Source organism: Bos mutus, chromosome 18 (genome assembly GCF_027580195.1).
Source record: "Bos mutus isolate GX-2022 chromosome 18, NWIPB_WYAK_1.1, whole genome shotgun sequence".
NCBI lineage: Eukaryota > Metazoa > Chordata > Mammalia > Artiodactyla > Bovidae > Bos > Bos mutus.
The window spans coordinates 21,797,063-21,821,000 of NC_091634.1; the positions used below are offsets into that span (position 1 = coordinate 21,797,063).

General features: G+C 47.0%; 1 protein-coding gene across 6 annotated transcripts in view; it reads right to left on the minus strand.

Annotated features, from left to right (window-relative positions):
* The window catches only part of ZNF536 (zinc finger protein 536), a 449,051-nt gene that overhangs the window by 394,775 nt on the left and 30,338 nt on the right, over positions 1–23,938 (minus strand). For 5 of the 6 annotated variants that reach the window (XM_070388023.1, XM_070388024.1, XM_070388021.1 and 2 more), the window contains exon 2: positions 813–882. The gene's annotated coding sequence lies outside the window, so the exon portion shown is untranslated. Of the gene's footprint in view, positions 1–812; positions 883–9,983; positions 10,151–23,938 lie in introns of all 6 variants that reach the window. The other variant, XM_070388022.1, reaches the window with a different exon arrangement.

Sequence of the window (23,938 nt, forward strand, 5' to 3'; positions counted from 1 at the left end):
ACAAAATCAGAAGTAAGCACTTTTTCAACAAGATAAAGTCACAGTAAAAAAATATATATTCAGTACAGTACAAAATTAATTTCTAAGTGCATAATTCCACTATCAATTTTCCTGGTTTATGTAGTGACCTCCGAGGCCCATGGTCAGGAGAAGGTGGGTTTGGCTAATTAGATCTCAGGGTGAGTTTACAGAGGTGTCAGGGCAGCCTCAGAGGAGGGGGCTGCAGACATCAAATATCAGCCCTGCCCCTTCTTCTTAAGTTTTTAGCTTCATGTGGGAAAAACACTCCATGACTGAGTTTGTGATCTTGAGTCCAACTGAGGTGACAGGCACAGAACCACTCAGACACAGGTTTCCTTCAAGACTGGGCCAAGCCACAGGACCACGTGCTGAGTGGCAGGGAAACGGGCCACGGGTGGTGCTTGGAAGGGCCGCCCAGCTTTAGGCAGCCATCCCACCAGCTCCCCAGCTCTGGTTCCCACTGCCAGCTGGCGGGCAGCAACTCTGCAGGGTGTCATGTGAGAGGCAATGAAGTCAACCTTGCGGGGCTTTGTGACCCCATTCTGAGACCTTCTGAGCATGTCTTGACATCACATAGTCATGCCGTCCAGGAGACCTGGGACCCACGCTGGATCCCAGAGACCTTTGAATCTGGAAGCATCTCCAAAGCCCAGCCTCTGTCCACAGAAACAAAGGAGTAGCTGGGAGAACTTCCACCCAGCACAAAGGTCCTCAACCCAGAGAGGGCAGCCTGGTTCCCCAAAAGTCACAGGCAGGATCCCTTCAACAAACTGTAAATCAGTGTTCCTTACCAGGCGAGTCTGAAAGCAACGGAGCTCCCTCGTGGCTGGTGGATATTCTTAAAGCCGTGGTGGTCAGGAACTGCAAAGATAAGACCTGTTAGAAATTCTCAGCATTGGACACATCGACTCCAATAAGACAGGTAAACAACATTCAGCCATGGTAACAATTAGACACTCAACTAGCGTCTAGAAACATTTAATAGCCCCCACTGCCCCAATTCATTGAGCAGTTTTTAAATTGGGAACTATATGACCTTTGCTGTAATAAACCAGATTTGCTCAGCTTCTTTTAATGGGAAATTGCCACCTGCAAAAGAGAAGGGAGTGGGGCATCTAGCCGTTTCTTCTCTAGGTGGGATGGAAGAAGAAATGAGAGCAAATAAGGGCGGTCTCGCTCTCTCTCCCCCTCTCTCTCTGTCACATAGTCTTCCCAGGTGGCACCAGTGGTAAAGAACCCAGCTGCCAGTGCAGGAGACTTAAGAGATGCAGGTTCAATCCCTGAGTAGGGAAGATCCCCTGGAGGAGGGCATGGCAACCAACTCCAGTATACTTGCCTGGAGAATTCCATGGACAGAGAATTCTGTGGGCTTCAGTCTGTGGGGTCGTAAAGAGTAGGACACGACTGAGCAACTAACACACACACACACACACACACACACACACACGTGTGTATATATATATATACGTGTGTGTGTGTATATTATATCCCTCCTTCCCCTCCTTCCTCTCTCTTTGGAATTCTAAAAGTGAGGAACTGAGAAGGTACTCAAGGGTTCTTTTTCTCTCACTAATTTAAGGAGGCCCCTACAGCAGACCACACACAATTTCACCCAAATTTCAATTGACTACTCCTATTCAGTGGCCAGGGCAGCTCTCAACAGGTCCAGACCAAGAACCGACAACTGGACCAGGGGTCAGGGGTATTGTGTGACATCAAAGTCCTCTCTCCTTTCCTCTCAAGACCAGGAAATCAGCAGGATGGGATCACGGCCCAGAGGGAAAGCCGAGATGCTCGTCACAGTGGCTCAAGAGCCATCAGTTGGGGTGATCGAGGCCAAGCCCTAATCTGTGATCTCCAGCTCAGGGCCAGTGCAGTGAAGAAGCTAATTTGCTTTGCCATGTTACAGAAGAGACTACAGGGCAAGCAAGTGCTCTCTCTTGATAAACTGTACATTCTGATATTGCAGAAGTAGACTTCTAGTAGAAAGTCAAGGATGTGTCTGTAAATGAACCAGAAGATGTATTCGGAGAGCAGGCAGTGGCAGTCCCAGCTCAAGGTATTTGAACATCAAACCACTGACTTGCAACACTCCATCCAATTCCAAGACTGATTTCTGGCAACCAAAAAGGTGTTTGCTGAGTACATGCTAGAAGTGTTTTCTCAAAGTGTAACAGGGACACTGCTGTTTGTAAACGAATTTCTACCTGCCTATCTTGAGACAGAAAGCAAGTCGACATCTCAACCATCTGCATGAGGTTACAAGACTCTCTTACAAGACTCTCTCTGTCCTTGATCAGATTATCTTCTGCATTTTGTGTTTTCTGTATCACTCAACACTCAAATCTAGGCAGTGTAATACAAACACTCGAGCTATGCTTTACCAGGTTCTACCGGAGCCAGGAAGGACAGGCCTATGGCACCCAATTAAAGCTACAAAGACACTTTGCGCACAAGGCTCCTGGCATTTAGGGAGGAGATTGCAGGAGGTGGAGGTCAGACTCAGATGTTATATACAAGTTCGTGGCTTACAAAATTCAAGGACTATTCTCCAGGGGCTGTTCACTTAGAAGCTTCGTAAGTTCCAGGGACAGGAGAACATGGGACACTTCTGGGGAAGTCCCAGCTCTGCACGTCCTCTGGCTTCACACCCCTGATGAGACCGCCAGCTGCTGCAATCTGCCCAGGGTCAGAGTCACCCAAGGCCCCAGCATGAGCCCTGTGCCCTGATTGGGGCTGCACCCTCGTTGGGGCTGTGCCCTCTTCAGGGCTGTCCCAGATGGGTAGGGGGTTATCCAAAGGTGGCCGCCTGTCTAGGAAGCTTAGCCTAACAAGCTTCCTGCTGGAAGAGGAACCTCAGGAAGGGAAATCGAGTTAGTGCCATTTGTGCCTTGGCGAGCCAGTCTAAACAGGAGGGGCTCCTGGTGTCTGATGTCATTATAGTCACTGCAAGTCGGGCAAAGGTGACCACATCAGACACTGATGCTTTAATTCAGGATGGGGAGGAAGGACAATACCAGTGCAGTAATTCTGTCTTCCGCAATGAAAGAAACAGCTCTTCGGGTACAAGTAAGTAACTCGCATTGAGAGATAATGTAGTAACCTCATCCCTGACATGAGTCTCCCCTCATCCCTGCCTCCCACAGGGACCCCACACTGAGGAGCCAGGCAGGGGGACACCCAGGAGACATGGCCCACAAGCCCAGTTGGGTGTAGGTACCACCAGATCAGAGGAGGGGTGGAAGGGGGCAGGTAATCAAGGCAGCAAAAAGCGTGGCACGGCATGAGTCAAGGGGGCTGGGGAGCAGCCACCTCGTCAAAAACGCCTGAAATCCGCCAAATTGATCCCCCTGCCACCCCTGTAAGATGCAGGTAAGACACACACCAGCCCAGAGGAGCCAATGAATTTAGGAGACCTGTTCACTCAGTGGCTCAGACCTTCTGTGTGCCAAGCCCTGGGGCAGGCCAGGGGCAAGCAGATCTGCCATGGGATCCAGGAATGCCCCACTATGCGAAGAGTCTGGTGGGACAGGGACCCGAGAGGCGGCCATAGTGGGAACCAGGGAGGGAGGGCATATGACGTGAGCCCTCCAGCAGGCAGGGCCTCGAGGGAGACAGGGACGGAGGTAAGGGGAGCACAAAGGTCCAGAGATCCTGCCATGGGGCTTGAGCAAGAAGTGCAGGATGACTGCAACTTGGAGAAGCAGGAGAGAGAAAGCAAGGAGGCGGCGGGGAGGGATGGAGGGATCACTTAGAGCCTGAGACACGTCTAAGGCCTCACTGAGGAAGGGAAGGAGAGCAGAGGGGATGGAAAGCCCTAGAGAGGGATTTTGAAGGGAAGCAGGGTGGACAGGAAGACGTGGGAGACACAGAAAGAAAAAACAGTGAGAGGCGGTCCAGGCAGCTCTGGTGTGTCCTGGCACACAGTGGGCCCACAGTGTGGCATCCCCATGAATCTGCTGGGACCCCACTAGGGGACAGGGGAGCCCCTTCCTCCTGAGTTCTCCCAGGAGAGACACGGCAGCTCTGAGCGGAGCCAGGAAACCTTCACAGGGCATGAGCCCAGCCTCTCATCCTCAGACACAAGGGCGAGTCAGGAGATGAGCAGACATGCCACACACGCCCCCCTCACCGGGGCCTCTGTAACGAGCCCCAAGCTGAACACAAAAGCTCCTTCCTCTAGGCAAACATGGTGCCTTTCTGTGCTCGTTACACACCTATCCACCGCTCCGCACCATGACAACTGGAAGGTCAGACGAGTGGCACCGAGAGCTGCCATTTCCTGAGGGCCTGGTACCAGGCACCACACTGAGGCCAGCTCCCCACAGCACAAGGGGAAAGGGCTGCGCCCATCCACCTCCCACTCCCGTCCTCTGGCAGAGGGCTCAGAGCGCAGTAAACATCGCGTAGAGGGGAGGAAGGGAGAATGCGAGGGAGGGAAGTAAAGAGAAAAGGGAAGGATGGAGGGAGCAGGGGGAGATGGAGGGACAATAAGATAGATGGGGGATGAGATGGATGGAAGAAAGGAAGGGAGGGAGGAGACGGTGTAGAGACGCATGGAAGGAAAGAAGGAAGGGCTGGCTCACCTCACCCCTCCCCTGGTCCATGCTCTACTCCAGACGCTGGCCCGGTGCTGGCCCGGCAGGAGGCAGAGTGTATTCCCGGAGATGCCCCTCCCCAGGGGTCGCTTGGAGTTCCAGCAGAAGGAGCAGGGCTGTCTGCTGTGGAGTCTGGGCTGTCTGGGGCAGATGGGAGCTGGATAAACGGCTTTCCTCCCAGACAAGAGTTAGGAAAGAAGGATTCGGAGACAGAGCAGCCGAACTCCTTCAGCCCTTGTCTGGAGAAGGATGCGGCTAACAGGAGATACATTCAGAGCTGTCTAAACATCTCACCCCAGCATCCGGGGCCAAGGCCTCTGAACCTGCTCTCCTGGGCCATGGGCTCTGCCCCGTCGGAGGGGCACACAGAGGGGCGCTCAAGCCGCTTTTCCAGGGGATGCCACCTGGGGCTACATCACCCCTTCTGGGCGTCTGGGTGCCTTTCCCAACTCAGTGCTTAATATTCTCCAGGCCCACTATGCACAAGGATCCTGCCAAAACACAGTGGACTTGAGACTTCCACTCCAAAGCACTGAGAGATTCTTGATTTCTTTCTCCGAGACTCAGAGGGATGGACACAGCCCCAGGGACAGCCCTCATCCTCTCTAGTTCTCAACAGAAGAGGCTTCCTGGTGAGGAACGCAACCTGGGAGACAGCCTGAGGGACTGAGCCCCTCATTCAGCCCTTACTCATCAAGTGGCTCCCGTGTGCCTAGCTGGCTTCTAACTTCCAGGGACCCCGCGTCAGCAATATTTCTGCTTGTGCAAAGTGTACGTCTTAGTGAGTAATAACAAATAAAAGTAACATATAATATGAACGAATAATAAGCTCTAAGATGAAAAAGAATCTAGGAAAATAATGGACAGACTCATCACTAGACAAGGACGAGACCTCACTAAAAAGTGACCTTGACAAGAGATGAGAAAAAAGTAAGGGAGTGAGCCCTGTGAACAGCTGGGGAGAACTTCAGAAGCAGAGCAAACAGTGAGTGCAAAGGCCCTGCTGAAGGACGGAGCTGGCGTGTTCAGGAACAGCAAGAAGCTATGGAGCCAAAAGGCAAGGACAGTGAGCAGAAAAGTGAGATGGGGTGGGCTATTTAGGATCCACATACCTCAGCAGACACAGTAAGAAGCATGGGTTTTATTCTGAGCCATTGGTGGGTTTTGAGTGAGGGAATAGCATGATCTGATTTACCCTGGACTGGCTGCAGTGGGGAGAACAGGCAAGAGGGGACGAGAGTGGAGGCAGAGAGACCACTGAGGAGGCTTCAGCAGTTGTCCAGGGGAGAGAGGAGGCTGACCTGACCTGGGCTGAGAGCAAGAGTGATGGGGAGAAGGAAGCAGATTCAGGATGCCTTTTGTAAGGAGCCATGAGACTTGCTGAGTAGGACGCCAGGTGTAAGGGGCGCCCAGACTCACCCTGTGCTCATCCTGGCCCCAGAAGCTGGTGGCACAAGGCGCCACTCCCTCATCAACCGGCGGCTCCGATTCTTTGAGATCTGGGGCCTTACTGACCCTGTAGGGACAGCCCCTCCCAGCAGGAGCCAGTTCCCAGAGATAGCAAATGACTCCCCTGGGAGCACATCTTCCATCTGAATTCAGAGCCCATGCCCCAAACATCTTCCATATCAGGCTCTCATACTCTGGACCATTGTCCACCAGCTCTGGTCACCCAGGTACCAGACAACTGGAGACAGAGACAGCTCTGAGCCCCGGAGCCTGCTACAATTATCTGAGTAGCCAATCCTAGGGCTTCCTTGATAGCTCAGCTGATAAAGCATCTTCCTGCAATGCAGGAGACCCCAGCTCCTGGGTTCAAGAAGTTCCCCTGGAGAAGGAATAGGCTACACACCTGTATTCTTGGGCTTCCCTGATGGCTCGGATAGTAAAGAATATGCCTGCAATGCAGGAGACCTGGGTTCGGATCCCTAGGTTGGAAAGATCCCCTGGAGGAAGGCATGGCAACCCACTCCAGTATTCTTGCCTGGAGAATCTCCAAGGACAGAGGAGCCTGATGGGCTCCTCTGGGGTCACAAAGAGTCGGACACAACTGAGTGACTGAGCACAGCACAGCGCAGCCAATCCTAAGTCTACTTCTCCTGCTTGCTGTGCTTTTCTCTCAAAAACCTACAATAAAGGCTCTTGCCCATGTTTTCACCTCTTCTGTTTGCTGACTAACCCTGGTGCTCCCCGTGCAGCCCTGCATGGCATGGTGTGCCCCCTCTCCTTAAGAACTGTGAGTAACAAATGATCTTTTCAAAGGCAGAGTGCCCTGGTCTGTTGGTCTCCCCACACACTTGCTCTCGGGGTCATCTTGGAGCCACCACCCTCTCCTAACTTCTGCCAGGAACAGGTGTTTGGGGAGCTGTTATTCTGCAGCCTCAAAGTGTCTCACAGCAGAGAAGGAACACTTGGAACTCAGGCAGCTCTTTCCTAAACCCCATCAGCAACTCCCCCCAACAAGGGGTCCCACTCCTGACCCACCGCAGTTGCAGTCAGGCCTCCAAATATAGGGCTGGCACCTGTGTGAGTGTGTGAGTGTGTGTGCACGTCTGTGTGTGTTTGCGCACATACATATGGGGGGGGTGGGTGGCAGCTGCCACCCTGACGCAGAGCCCAGCATCACAGGACATGAATGAAATATTATAACACGGAGTGCGTTGGGCTGCCCAGACATGCTTCCAAAGGAAGCCTCTTCTTTCATTTTAAAACAAAGGTAACTTTGATGAAGCAGCTATTTGATACCTGTTCGATCTAAATGCTTTCAGGATACACAGACATCAGACGCTCACAGGAACCTGAGAGCCCGCGATATCAGCCTGGGCGCTGGGATGATAAAAGAGGAGTGGAGAGGCTTCTTCCCGTCAGCTTGCGACCCGGTGCATGTATTTTTACATGCTTTAGCATGAAAAAAAGCCAAGATGCTCAGAGCCAATCAAATTACTTCTCTGTCTCTTTAATAAACAAATCCATGTGCACATTAACAGTGTTGAAAATTCAATTTAAACTCTTTGTCTGTTGCTGCTTACTCTAAAGATGGTCTTTCTTAAACAACAGAACACCAAGGAGTCGTTAGTGCTCTCTCTTCATTACTTCAAAAAACCAATCATTAGACACCAGAGTATATACGTAATTAGAAAATCACTTCCTTTGCAATCCAAGCTAAGTAGTTTACATACTGTAATTACAGGGACAAAATCAATTTTTAATCATTTCCCTGATTGGGCTCATCAGCTCTGTGGGAACATTGTAACCTGCTTGTTGTGCAAAAGCAACATCTGGGCTAAAACAATTACCCTTTGTTTGCTACAATATTCCTTAAATCTTTTTGCTTGCATAAAAAAATGAAAACATGAAGACAAGATATTTGGATGTCTTTTTGTCCTTGATCAACATATATCCGAAAGTTCTCCTCGTGACGTGAGTTTAATGTTCCCCGGAATTTACGGTTTAACAGTACACATCCAAGGAATGTATTTTTTCAGTGAGATAAAAGTATCTGATTGTTTTAAAGATCCATTCAGCTGCCTAATTGTTCCATAGCTAACACATGGTATTCAAACAACCCACACATTTCAAAAGCTCATCTGGGCAATCATGGGCAACTATTATTGCGATGGTTTACACTTTTCTAATACAAATGAATGGATTTTATCAAAATTTAAAAAAAAAAAACTAAAAAGCTGAGTATGTGTGAAAAATAGTTGGTATGAATTGGCAAGGCGAGGCTAAGCATTTTGTTCTCTTAATAGGAAATGACCTCATTTACACTGGAGTAATAATTAGTACTGCTTCACTGACAGTTAAGAAAAAAAAACTTTCCCAGTATAATAAGGCAGCATCTCCTTTGTTAGGAGATCTACATTGATTATTAACCCTTGCCAAGAAATTCCAAGTTTAACTCTACGTTCCACTGGGCTCATACTTGCTGGCAAAAGATAAAAATAGCTGTTTTGGAAACCGTCGCCTCTCTCCCAGATTTCCAAAGTTTTGCATCTGAGCTTTTAATTGACAATCTGTAACACTTGGTGTCCCCTTTGAAGGAACATGGAAAGCCCCTCCACCCCACCCCGAAGCCACAAGAGCCCCTGTCGGGCCCTGCACTCCCCCGGTGGCCCTGGTCCTCCCCATCCTTTTGAAGTTTATTGGCTTTGATTTTTGCTTGCAAGTCCCCCAACCTACAATTAATTCATAGTCAAAACAACTCTGAGAAGGAGAAAAGGAGAGAGGGAAAGTGAAAGGAGAAGGAAGAGATGCTTGCTAGTGAATCAGTCCAAGCTGACAGTGCAGAAAGGAGATAGGAGTGCATGAGCCCTTAAAAAAATATATTAATAGTCCAGGAAATATCCAGAATATATTCACACACACACCACCACTTCTAAAGGGACTTACTTGTTCATTGACCAAATCATTCCTGAACTCATAAGAGTGACCACGGACGTTTATTGAGCACTTACCATGTGCCAACCAGAATCCCTCATGATAGTACTGACCCTCACGACAACCCGGTGAGCTGGGTATACCATGACCATGTTCATTTACTGATGGGAAATTGAGGCACTAGCCACAAAGTAACAAGTCCAAGGTTAAGAGCTCTTAAGATGGGGGAGCCACCCTACCCCACTGTCTCCCAGTACCGGACAACATCTCTCTCCCCACCCCGTGGCCTTGGAGAGCCCCATCTCCAAAGCAGCCAAGCTTGCCTGGTGTCCCCTAGTTGGAGACATCCCATGGCCCCATGCGTCCTTAGGAGCACACACAAGCCTTGGCATCATTCTGCACATGTTCCTAATCTTTACCCCAAGGTGGGAGATTCCAATCCAGGATAAGGCAGAGGAGAACCCGCCCTGTAGGCCAGTGTGCTCAGGGCAGGAGGCACAGACTACATGCAAACGCTTCCCACAAGGCTCAAGATCTGAGTCACTGGATATGGTGCCAAGCTGCCATGCTGGTGGCATCCCAGAGCCTGAACCAGGCAGGACGGGCACCCCAGCTCTTCCTGGAGGCTGTTTCCTCTGAGAGCCAGCCTGACAGCATCTCCCCAGTGTCTTTGCCCAGCTTGCCCCACGTCTCAGCCTATCCCTGGGAAGGCAGCTCCCACATCAGTTCAAGACTCTACAGGACAGCAACCTTGAGCCAGCTGTGACCCCCAGAGCATGAGGAATGCAAAGAGGGAGAAAAGTCTCCCACATTGTAAATGCTTTCTAGTTCACAGTATTACCACCTGAATTAAAAACATTTATCCCTGTAGAGGAGACATGTCATGTCATCATCAGATCACAAGGTATCTATGATGCAGCTTATCTTGAAGAAGAAATGTGAAAAACTGGAAACCACAAAGCGCTTTTTTTCCTTTATACTTACTGCAGGTAATGTTGCTGCTCAGGTACTCTGTACTCTGTTTGGCAAATAGTGCTCGAATATTCAGCCATCACACAGAGCCACACTGTCCAGCTCGGCAGTCACTGACCACAAGTGCCTACCAAGCATGTGAAAAACTGCGTCAGCCCCAAGTGAGGTGTGCTGTAAGCCTAAAACACACAACATGTTTGGAAAGATGTCAAATATCTCTTGTATATTCTTTACACTTTTTTACATGTCAAAGTGATAATATTTTGGATACACTGAATTAAATAAAATTTAGTCTTAAAACCAATTTCACCTCTCGTTTCTTTACCATTTTAATGTGCCCATTAGAAAAACGTTTTCGTTTTGTTTCTATTTTATTTATTTCTTAATTGAAGTGTAGCTGATTTACAATGTGTTAATTTCTGCTGTATGGCAAAGTGATTCAATTATATACACATATACATATATATGTGTATATATATTCTTTTAAATAGTCTTTTCCATTATAAATATAAATTTGTATATGGAGCTACATGAGCAGCTTCTATTATATTTATACTGTGCAGTGCCAATTTCAACCTGTGCAAAAACTTGACAGCTGAATTTAGCCATCATAAAAATTCATTTGTTTTCCGAAGAAGGTTTTAGAGAAAATGTAGTATTATCAACATCACTTGAAATTTTGGTTCCATAGATATTCTCTGAGTCAAAATGAAAGTTACACAATTTCTAACTGAAACATTGTAAGGTCTCCTGTACAGCTGTTGCTTTTTTCAGTTCATTTACTTTTAGTTTTATAAAACTGGTTATTTAAGTAATAGTGCTCCCTTCCAGAACATTTGGAACATACAAGATATTACAAAGAAAAAAATAACATAATTCTATCAGCCGGTGTGATTGTTGTTGATATTCTGGTGTACTTCTTTCTATTCTTTTCCACACACGCATGTGTGTGTACGTGTGTGAGTCCATGACCATAACTGAAGACACACTGCATGTGTATTTTTGATTTCACATGCCCTAAAACCTCAGGTCCTAACTGTAAGAAGACTCTGTTTGGCCCTATGAGAATATAGACTACTGGCTGAGGTGGCTGAGTTTCCACAGGTGTTACAAAAGGAAAACATTAAGAGACAAGCCATACACTGGGAGAAAACCTTAGCTAAAGACATATCTGATAAGGACTGGTATCCAAAATATACAAAGAACTCTTTAAACTCAACAATTAAAAAATAAAAAGAGCCCACTTAAAAATGGGCAAAAATCTGGATGCCTCATCACAGAAGACCTACAGATGCAAATAAGCACCTCAGATGCTAGACATGACATGGCCTTAAGGAAATGCAAATTAAAACAATAATGAGATACCATTACTTATCAGAATGACTAGAACCCCAAACTATGATACCACCAAATGCAAAGCTAGAGAACAAGAATTCTCAGTCACTGCCTGTAGCAAGGCAAAATGGTGCAACCACTTGGAAAGACGGTTGGGCAGTTCCTTACAAAGTTAAACACAACCTTCGCATATAACTCAGCGGTCAAGTTCCTTGGTATTAACAATTACCCGGAAGAGTTGAAAATTCACACCCACACAAAAACCTGCCCACAGATGTTTATAGCAGCTTTATTCATGGTTGCCCAAATGCATAAGCAACCAAGACGTCTCTCAGTAAGAGAATCTGTAGTACACCCAGACAATGGAATAGTATTTAGTCATAAAATGAATTAGCAGAACCATAAAGACATATTACTAAGGGAATGAAGCTAGTCTTATAAGTCTACGTACTGTATGATCCTAACCCTACAGCTTTCTAGAAAAGGCAAAACAAAGGAGACAGGGAAAGTACCAGTGGCTGTCAGGGTTTGGCGAGGGAACGATGACCAGATGAAGCACAGGAGATTTTAGGGCAGTGGAATTATTCTATATGAAACTCTAATAGTGGATACATTTGTCCAAACCCATAGAATGTACAGCATGAAAAGTGATCCCTTTAATATAAACTATGGGCTTTTGTTAATAATGTATCAATGTTGGCTCATCAACCATAACAAATGCAACACACTAAAGCAATAGGAGAAAATGTGGGGATGGGGTCTTATGGGGACTGTACTTTGTGCTCAATTTTCCTGTATACCTAAAATTTCTTTAAGAAACAAAGTCTATTAATTTAAAAAAAAAATTTTAAGGAAAAGAAAAAGTACAGCTCTGATGAAGCCTTTCCTGGCTGGAGGATTTCCACGCTGCAAATCTGGAGACCTCTCCAGTGCTCAGAGATTTCGGATCCTTCAGAAACCTTCTGGCCACCACTTCTCTGAGGAGCTGATGTCCAAAAATTTCCCACAGAGGCTGCTCGGGCAGGCCTTCGAGAAGAGCCCCGGGCACTCGGCACAGATCCCGCTGACTGGCCCGTTTGTATTTCTGTGCAGGGTGCTGAGGTTTTCTTGCTGGCTCACCTCACAAAACAAGCTGACTTGTGCCTCTAGCGCCGAGCAGGCCAGCCAGCCTGCACCCCTCTCAGGGTCCGTCTCCTGGACAGCAAGGGGAGAGAGCTGCTCGGACTATGTCTACTCCTCAACAGGGCAGGCCCCCAAAGCCCCATCCTTGCTCCCTCATCTCCAAGACAGAAACTTGAATGAATGCCTCAGAAAGTAAGGATGAGGAGCCAGACAGAGGTTCAGAGTGGGCATGCGCCACCTCCCCAGTTGGAAGCCAGCAGCAATGCAGAGAGTGATTCAAAAATTACAACAGAATGGTGGCGCCTTCTTCATTTCTCTATCTGGGCATAGGATGCCATCAAACTGCTGCCACTCTACTGAACTGTCACCTCTCAATCCATATTACCTTTAGCTCCAGCTACTGGTTATTCTGGAGAAGGCCCACGAACATCCAAGGGCAGACCTATTTGGAGGCCACATAAAGTATTTCACACTGTTTTCCTGTGATTTTATAGTAACAAGAAGAAACAGTAACAGCCAAAGCCATGGGTCCCTTAAGTATCCTGTAAACTATGGCAAAAAAAGGCAAATATAACTGATGAAAAATAGCAGGAAAGGTCCCCAGGAGTGTGACCCTGAGGGCAGAGCCCACTGCAGTGGCACCAGCACAGGGGGACAGAGACACCCCAAGAAAATCTAGTCCTTCCTAGGCTGGCTCATCAAGAGACCAGTGAAAGGCTCCCTTGCTTGTCTCCTGTTAAAGTTCCTAATCCAGAATCCAGAAAATTCAAACATAATAATTCTAAGAAAAGGAAAAAAAATACATCCTTTCCTTCTCATCTTCCAAGCCTTTCCCTTTTGGTAAAGATTTTATAAACATTCTTAGAAAGAGTATATTCTCTCTCCTCTGCCCACAGGTAACAAGGAATGGCAGATGTTTCAGAAACAGCACATTATAAAAAAAAAAAAAATCCAATGTCACTAAAACCAGAATGGAAAATGTTTTATACATTAACAAACATTGTAATGAATTTGCACAACCTTAACCGACTGTATACCCAGCATAATGAAATGGTCTCCATCTTTTCAAATAAAAAATTACGTATGCTAGCGCATCGCTTTAGAAAAGCATTGTTCTTTAAAAAAAAAAAGAAAGAAACCTGCATTTTTCCCAGCTACCATGTAATTTGTGAGATGCATTTTTAAATGATCTGCAACAGCAGCGGCTTCATCAGTCAGATGATACCGATAGATAATTCACCAAACCGTCACATGATCCTCCGTCACTCTAAAAGACGCGAATATATTGCCACAAGCTTTGGGAGTAATGGGTGCACCTGTTTACGATGTCACCTCTGTTTGCTAATTGTCTCCTTGAGCTACATTTTACTTCTAATGCATTTATTTTTGACAGGCAGTGTCTATTTAGAAATCACATTACTTCAAGTGCAATTGTTCTTTTGTCTATCAAGTAAATGAAGTGTTGTTATACAGATTTCAGGTTCTGATTAGTAAAGTATCAGAGCCCCAAAAAGGTCAATCAGTTATTTACCTGAGGTAATAGAAGGATGACAGACATCTCAAACATACTCCAGCTCATGCTATAGGCCATTTTATTATAATTACTCAGTTTGGTCTAACTTAAATATATATTCCTAGGGTTAACAGTTAAAAAGACACAGAGCACGTGTCCAGAGACTGCATTGACTCAGAATGTAGGCAGGTGGGTCTTATGTTTGCACAACCAAGTCTCACCCTTTCAAATAAGTGGCCCTGGAAACATCAATAATTGTGGCCAAACAAGCATGTGGGTGCCTGCATGCCCCCATCTGTTGGCTTGGACAAATTCCCCCATTAATACAGGTATTTCCAAATAATTTTTCACAGCATTTTACTCTTCAGGTCTGATTTGATGAGTGAGTTCAGATCAATATGAAGGTAGTTACAACTGAAATAAAAGACTGATAACAACTGTGGAAAGACAAACAGCTGTCTGTGAAAGCTGGAACCAGCCAGAACCAGGACTGCCTTTGACTTCTGCTCTAGAACCCGTGAAGCCAGCTGCCCCCACCGATGGCCACACGAAGGCCATGCCAAAGACACCAAGCATATATGAGGAGAGGCTGGGGACCAACTTAAGCCAGAAACCAGATTCACACAGACATTAGCGAACTCAGGTTAAATAACCAGAAGGTATTCGTTTTGAAGGAAAACAAAACTGAGCACCAACCTGCTTTCTGGCGCTCAGATCCAAATGTCTAAATCTCAATTACCCTCAAAGTATTCCTATAGCGCGTCCCTCCCCCTGACTTACTGCCTCAAAAGCAACCCAAACCATGAATCATAGAGACAGTTCTATATTTAGGAGTCACTTGTCTCTTAAGTGGATCATCTACAGTTTCTCTTTATTCTTCCTGATCGCTCCATCCATGAATTGTAGGTTTCTCCCTCCCCTGCCTGGGTCCTACCCATCCTCCACGGCTCACACCACTCAATCATCCTTGGTACAGCCTTTAGCTGAGCACCACCAAGCCCCTCACACTCGGTCAGATTTGCCCAAAACATCCCTCTCTGGACACCCACCTTGTTCAGGCCTATGTAAAGGGGCCACCTCAGGTGGGCAGGGGGCCTACAAAGAATTCCAGAGACGACCGTTACTCAACACAGTTGCCAAAAGAAAGAGACACAAAAAGCCACGCTTGCCTTAAGTCACATTCTAAATTGGCTCCCTGGAGCGTTCCCTACCTTGCTCACTAAAGACCGTGTGTGTTTCCTCAGTATTTAGCATACGCTGTGTAACCTGAGCAGGACTTGCATAGTATCACTACGTGTTTTCTCCAAAGTATTTTCCCACCAGGACCACAATTATATGCAAACTACTTGACTTAGAACCATTTGCAAACATGTTTTAAATGTTCACTAGGATTATTCCACCAGTTAAAAGCAAGAAAAGGGGAAGACACGTGAATCCTTCCTGGGGGAGCCCAAGGCCAGTGAGATGGGGGATACCCTGACATGCAGAACCACAGACTATTTTCAAGGAGCAAAACCTCCAGGACATTTTCTACAGGAGCAACAAGGAATGTCCTCTTCATTCTGCAATTTATTTCAATTCTAAGTACTCTAATCATGGGAAGTACTTTTTGCTTTTTAAATAGCCTGCTTGTTTTTACAGGTCAAGAGCATAAATAAAACAGTCAAGTTGGAAACTTGGAAAGCTCATTTGCAGGAGAAGGAAGTAGTTATAGATCGTCCATTTGTTCAGATACAAGGTGGCTCTCAGGAGGCAGCTCAGGCACGTGTGAAAGCCAGACCCCACTGGCCAGCATGCCCTGGGGATGGAGCTGGGAGGGACAGAAGCCCCCTGTCCTCTCATCTGGGGAGAATCACTCTTGGGAAAAGACAGGGGAGTTGTCGGAAATGTTCAAGGGCTATACTGTAAGATTTTAATACAAACAAACCTCCAAAGCCAAGGGTTAAATAGTCGGAGTGAGAGGCGGATTCCACCACAGGCCACAGAGGCGAGGCCACATGGTGACTGGGTCACCCTGAAACATAAGCACCCTGAATTGCTAACTCTGACATCGACTCATGTCATTACTACAGTAGCTCCTGATGAATTAAATCGTGTGCCTACCAGTTACCATACAGGATCCAAATACTAGCAGATCATTTCTCAAGTGCCGGGGAGCTCAAGAAAATAAGATGCCTGAAGTCAATATATTTAAGATAGTTCATATCTTTACCCAAAAAAAGAAGAAGAGGGATGGAGGAGAAAAACACCATTATCCACTTTTCCATATGAGATATCACATAGGTGTGCCTCCCACCAGTAGCAGGAATCATAACCAAATAAACTGTATTCAATTGCAGACCTCTCTCCCTTTCTCTCTCTTTCTCTCTCTTACTTTCTCACACATACACACAAGGCTGATGAAGGAAATGAGACCATGAAAACTCACTACCAATAAACACCAAGGACATGGGAACAGACAGGACTAGAGGAAGGGTCTATCAGAAGAAAAAATTTCTGGGACGACTTCAAGAACTGGCGATGACCTCCTGTGTCTAAAAGAAGACAGTGTCACAGGATGTTTGGGGCTCTCCCTGCAGAAGACCCGACAGGGTGAGCCATGGCCCACCAAAGCCAGTGCCTGAGAGCTGGCAGGGCCCAGCTTCCCACGATGCCAGGCAGAGAACACAAAGAAGGGCATAGCTGGCGGCAGCCTAAGACCACAATAAGCCACAGGACCACATTTTTATTGCTACCTTCACTTCTATTTTTCCTTTCTTCTGCATGTGCTAGAAGAGCCCCCACCCTCCCTTTCTTTTTATCAAACATTCCTAATGTAGTGATAAAATGAGGAAGAATGAAAGCTTATTACAAAACAGGACTTTTATGGCTAGCGTCTATGGAACAGTCACACTGTTACATATATTTTCTCTAAGTAATCAGGAATGTATTGGTATTTTGAAATTATGTATCTCTAATAACACAAAAGTACTTAAGAACAGAAATAGACAGTAATGGAAAATGCAGTCAACTGTTGACAACATATAGAATTTCTGAAAATAATTTGCAGAGAACAGCACAGCAGATGAGTCAAAATTTTCACAAAAATATTTCTTGCCTCCGATAGTCCAATGTAATTCATTTTCTATCTCTGTTCATTAATCATTGTTAAAATTAGTGATCCATTTCTTCCACTCTGCCATCTGCACTCAGCTTCGTAACAAACATGACACCTTCCTGCATAATAAAACCTGACAACCACGAGGACGAATTTCCAAATAGCTTTCTGCATATTTGCACCTCTATAACGGATTCCGTTGTCAGACAAAAGTGGATTATTTAACCAGAGTTCTTTCTTTATCAATTCTGAACACAGATGTGTGTGCGTATGTACGTGTGTGTTAAAATATGATCAAGGAAAAAAACCCATTGATTTTAATTAAAACGAATTTGTCCTGTCTTAAGTAGAAGGTATTTTAAATCCAGGTTGCAACAGCCAATACTGCTCACCAGAAGCATGGAGGGGAGTATCATACTTGATCTATGAAGTTTACGTAAATAATTTGTGGCTTCATCTTGTAAACTTTCCTAATAAAAGTGATCTTGACATTCCAACCTCCTAAAAATTTTTTTTTTCATTTTAATATCCTGCTTTATTTTGTTTTTCAGTCTTTGATCACAGAATTTCAAATAAATATTTTTAGGGAAAGACAAAACAATCAAGGAGTAGAGAGATACAGATGAGAACACCAATGAATAATTAAACACATGCCAAGTGTTCCCTTGGGGAAGCCACCACTGGGTCCAAACCACAGGGAGGAATTCTTGGTCCTCCTGGATGGCACGCCATGTGGTGCCAATCAGTCTGACAGTGATGAGGGTGGGCTCAGAACCTTCTCCTCACCCTTTCAAAGAGCAGCCTCTTAGGAAGAACAGCTATAAGCTTCCAAGGAAGCAGTGTCCACTTGAATGGCAGAGCGGACCTGCATCCCCACAGCCAGCCTGGACTGAGGGGGGCGTGATGAGGTGACCCCAGGTCTGTCCAAGGTGAAAAAGTCAACCTGTATCTCTCTTTTTGCCCACTCTCAGCCTGCCTCTTCTCTCCTTGCCCCTTCTTCTGGACATGGAAAATCCCCAAGAAACACATTTCCAAGCAATTCAGTCTCCTCCTGCCTGTATTTCCTGGGACCTGTCCAGCTCCATGCCAGGGTATACAGAGGTGCGCCAACATTGAATCAGCACCCCCAGGGACTCATAGCTTGGTAGGAGAGACAAGCTTTATGCAGATGTCTCCAAACCAGGAGAGAACGCTAGATGCCATCACAAAGAGAAAACTTCAAAGGAGCCCTTCATCCTAACCTGCAGTCCGTGGGCTGAAAGAGGACCCAGGAGGTGTTGCAGAAACAAGATGGCATCTGAGCTGACTAAGACCTCAACAAGCAAAGTCAAAGAGGAGTGGGATCCTGGCGACAATGAAGCTGGTGGTGGCTGGCACCCTGGCTTTGGGGAGGATTTAGGCTGGACCAAGGGGCTGGATGAACAGCATGGACTGGAACAGCCAGCGCCTTGTCTCCAATGGACACACGGTCGTGGGCACAAGGGGGAGACCGAAGGGGTGGCACCCTGAAGGCACAGCCAATAAGTCACATGCAAAACCAATACTGCAGCACGAAGAACACACAGCTCTGTGATGAACTGCACTTTCTTTGAAATCAAGGGAACAGCCATTTAGTGACTGCTAGCCAATGACTCTGTCTCTGTCTCACTCACACAGACACACACACACACACACACACACGCGTGCGCGCACACACACACACACACACACGCCTATTGACAGAGCAGAACTTTTTGTTTAATCCCCCTGGTTTATCTTCCTCTGTCCTCACAGCCTGGTGTGGACTTGGAGCGGATCCCCTAACTAAGCCTGATTAGAATGAGAACAGTCAAAAGACAAACTTTGCAAAAATCAAGGTTTAAAATAGAAATAGCAACTGACCCTCAGCTGCACTGCTGCCGGCTGGGACAGTGACAATAGCGACTCTTTTGTTAAACTTTCCTGAGAGACGTGCTCACCAGACTGGGGTGGGTGTGTGTGTCTGTCTGTCTCATGTACGAGAGAGTGGGAGAAAGGTTTTAAAATAGCCGTGGCTCAAAAAAAAAAAATTAATCGCAAATTACCATTCACCCCTCAGCAGCCAAAATGTCTGTTGATTCATTTAACATATACAAAATCCAAGGCCTCCCTATAAATATTTCAGAACTTGAAACCTTCCATTTTGTCCCTGGCCTGGAACAATAACACGCACACATGCACGCATACACACACACACACACACACACACACACACACAAAACTATGGGGGTGGGGGCTGGGAAGGGTATGAAACCCCCTCCCCCAGGCATTGTCTCCCAGCCACCCGGCTCCTCCAGCCTGGAGTTCCCTCTTCCCTTCACATGTCTGCATCCTGACACATTCAATTTCAGGTTATCAGCACATCTGAATTATAGAATACTGATGGGGATAGAGGGCAGGCCTCCCTGGGCTGATTAGCACCATTTAAGAAAGCTTTCGCCAGCCGGCTTCATTGGCTGGGAGCGCCACCATGGTGGGTGGCCTTTCTGTATTAGAAGTCAACACAGAGCTGTCTCATTTGAATTAAATATGGACAAAAAGAAAGATCTGATTATGCTTATTCATAGCTAACCTTTCAAGTTCACCAGGCTGCCAAACTTGGAAGTAAAAACTGAAAGTTTCTTTCCTGTGTGTCTAGATTGTTGAGTATTCTTATTTTCTCTAGCAGTTTTTCAGTGAGTCTGAAGTGTGTGTGTGTGTGTGTGTTTAAATTTTGGCCTGCTCAGTCTGGGAGCTTCTTTCTACAAAGTTGCCTCAGTAAAGATTCAGGGGAAAGCTTTCAGTTTGGTTACAGACAGACAACAATGGAAAGGCAGGGTCTGATTTTAATCCATAAATACATGAAAACACACACACAAATTTGGCTATAGGAGATTTCTTGCAACAGAATGAGTAGCTGAAAATTTGATTAGCACAAATAAATTTCTGACATGGGACTGAGTGGGGCAGTGATTCAGAAAAGACCTAAACGAACAGAAAACTGGAATCACTGGATTGAGAATAATACCCTCGTTCATGGTAGCATTTACCTTTATATCTTCACTTTCACAGATACGCACACACCCCATTATTTTTAATTCCCCTCCTTCCTGAGTATGGGCAACTCCTCCGACACTGAGTTAATAAAAGAAGCAGGAGTCTCCGGGAGTTCCCGAGGGCCCTGCAGCCGACTCCACGGGTGACAGCCCCCGGGGTGCGGGTGAGCTGGGGGCAGGCACAGGCTGTGGCTCGGTCCTGGGCTGGGACCCAAGAAATGCTATTACTGGAGACGGGCTCTGGCGCTCACTACCCAGCCAGGCTCTGGTCCCATTCAGTTCGCTTTAACAAATGTTCATCGAGCCTCTGCTGGGTGCTGTGCACTGGGTTTCCACAAGGGAAATGTACACTCCCCCAGGGTCCTCCTCAGGACCGTGTCCTGGGTCCTGCCTGCCTGTGGGCCCCTGGGGCCATCACCCTCGCACCTGTCCATACCATGCGGTTCTCTGTCCTCTCTCTGCACATCCACACCTGACAGGGAGCCCTGCCACTCTGACAGGTCATCCCCATGAGGTTGCTCTTGCCCCTTCATCTGGGTGGTCAACTCCTGGAAGGCAGAAACCACCTTTCGGCCTCCTTGGGGTCCTCCCTGGAAAGTCTTAAACACCCAATCAGCCAACCCCAGCCAGCTCCCTGGGTGCAGAGAAGGAGGTGGGGTGTGAGCACAGCAGAGTGGGCAGCCCCCACCCCAAAGGGCGCCCGGTCCCTACCACATCCCCACCTCTGCAGGGAAGTGACCCCTCGGGGCACCTCCAGTCTTCACCAACCCCCCAGAGTCCCTCTGAGTACCCAGCAACCAAGGGCCCTGAAAATGCCACAAGGAGATGCCCAGCCCCTGGCCGCCCTGCTGCTCCAAGTCTGTGACCACCACGCAGCCCTCCTCCTACCCCAGGGCAGCAGAGTGGTGCTGGCAAAGGAACACAGGGGGTCCTTTTACTCATTCTCATAGTCCCCCAACACACAACCTTGAAATACTAAAAGCAAAACGCAGCTCGGGGCAAAGCACTAGGAAGGATGCTCCTACGGCCTCCAAGTCAACACCAGCCCCATCCTTTGACTGCATGTCACCCTGAGTTACTTAGTACACGAGTTCCTTTCCTCTTGATCCCTCAGGAACCCTCAAGGGACAGTTGGGTAACAGTCTTTTTCCCTCTGGGCCTCAAGGACCCATGTTCTGGGCGGCCGTAGAGGGAGGGAGGGAAGCCCCAAGCTTAGCCCACCCCCACGGGGGTCCCTCTACTGAGGAAGGGGCACTGGGCTCAGGGTTCTTCCTTGCCTTTTATGAGTTGGTGAAGTCTTCCTTTGATGAAACACCATCGTCACCATCTAAACCAAACCCACGTCTCTAAAAGGGGTAAACTCGATTTCTCATTGCCAGCTTTGAACCTGCAGGCCTCCCACAGTGCCAGTAATTGCATTGCCAACAAGACACAGACGTGCACCCACCAGCAGCATGAAACTCGAGGGGTGGGTGGGACTCATATCCACAAAGCGTGCGCCCAGGCTGTGCCTGCACTCTGCCCGTGGGCTGGCCCAGGGGGGTCCCCTGGGCACCTGCTCCCTTGCTCCCCGCAGCCATCTCTGTCAGCCACAGACCACCGTCACAGTCTCCACCATCTCCTGTGCCACCTGGACCGTTGTTTATTTAATACTCTTCTTTAAATTAACTTGAAATCAACTCACTTTTTTTCTTTTAACTTAGCCTCACCTTAAGCGATAACATCTGTGAAATCTCGGCTAGGATGTGCTACTTATATTTTTCTAATAGGTCTTAAAATACCCAACTGTTAACATTTTAAATCTACATATCTAAAATTGTTTCATGTAGCACGAACCACATTTGGAGAGGCCTCAAGAAGTGCAGTGTAGACTGGGGTAAATGGGACGCTCCAGGGGTCAGAGGGTCTTCTGGCTCGTCCCGGGAAGGAGGACCGCTTCGGAGCACTAAGGGCATGGCCGCCCATCTCCCCTCTCCCCCACGGGGGCCTGATGCTTCATTCCAGACTCCGCCTCAGGAATGGCAGCCAGGGCTGATGCTTGGGACGTAATTTCCTAACTGAGAACCCTTACCCCGTCACTTTCCAACCTAGATAAGGACCCTCAGTAGCAACGCTGTGAGTGGCCAAAGAACTTCTTTCTGATTCTATCCTAAACTCACCACTAGGAGCTTATCTCCCTACCAAGAAAGCGCTGTTTGTGAACAGCCAATGCCCACATGACAACGGAGTCGGCCTCGACCACCACCTCTCCTCCTGGCCCCTCAGGATGATCACACAACAGTGATTTTCTGTCCCCTCCACCAAAAAAAAAAAGTGCCCGCAGAAGCTCTGCAGTGGGAAGCAGAATCCTCTCACCCCTCCCAGCAAAGTCTAAACCGACAACTGAGTGAGTCCATGACATGTGGCACTTCCCACACATGGACAACCACCCTGATGGTCCCCAGGGTGGACAGGGAAACACTCCACACAAGGCAGGATGAGACAGTCCAAGAGCAGACATCTGCACTTGACCTGTTACAATACGGATGGATGGAACGCTCCAGAATTCACATTTAAAACAAACGTAATTAAGATGGGGAGTCGCCTCTACATTTTCAATATCCTAGTGATTAAGTGGTAAACTTCAGAAAGAAAACCCACCAAGTAAACTTGAAAATGCACGGCATTTTCAAGGCAACTTGAAAGGCAAAGGAATACGTGTGTATACATGTGTAGTTGTGTTCGACTCTTTGCGATCCCAGGGACTGTAGCCCGCCAAGCTCCCCTGTCCACGGGATTCTCCAGGCAAGAATACTGGAATGGGTTGCCATTTCTTCCTCATCCCAACCCAGGGATCAAACCCACGTCTCCTGCATCTCCTGCATTGGCTTTGCATTTTATCCAAACTACACAGCCAATGGTGTGGCTTATTGGATCTAAAGACTTGGTGGTCTCAGGAGATGAGGAAATTTCACACTCTGGTTTGGGGGCAATATACTTCTAGTTTTGAAAACGTTGTTCCCATACTACATGCCCTAAGACAGTGGTCCTTGGACTTTACATCCAAATCTCCTGGACAGCTTATTAAAATATACACTGCTGGCCCGCATTCACAGAGTTTCTGATGCCATAGGTCTGGGGCAGGCCTGAGAACCTGCATTCCTAACAGGTTCCCAGGACCACCCTTGGACAATCCCTACCCTGGGTAATCTCAGGAACCCACTGTTGCATTTTTTTTTTTCTCTGTAAGGGAAGAACTGCATCCCTGCTCACCAATGCATCACTTAGGTAATTTGAAATTTTTGATCATCAGAAGAGCGTGAGGTCTTTTCTCTTTAAAGTGTAATCACCCATATATGAAAGCATCAGAATATAAATGATGCAGAAAAAGCAAAAACATCAGATACCTGTTTCTGTTCCATGCAAAATCACAATCACCACCACCACCACCGCCACCGCCACCCTGCACAAAATTAAATGAGCTGCTACAAGGCTCTCTCTGTTTCCCCTCAGAAATATCATAGGTTTCAGGTAATTTGCTTATCTTTAAACAAATTGCCAAAAACCTGTAATACTTTTAATGGTGTACTTATTCCAATGTAATAATAAAAAATTAAAAATTTTAAATTACTCTACATGACATGTACTAGAGATCTAGTAATAAAAATATACATTTGTAAACCAGGCATCCATAGAATGGTGCCAATCTGTGGAGATGACCACTGATGAGAAAAGGGAACCAACTCTTTAAAAACACACGTCTCATATACTTTCCTTTTGCGCACCAAAGGTGTCTTCCACAGCATGAGAAGTGCATACACCTCACCCCGCCTTCTGAAGGTACACCTCAAGACCTGGGCTGTCGCTG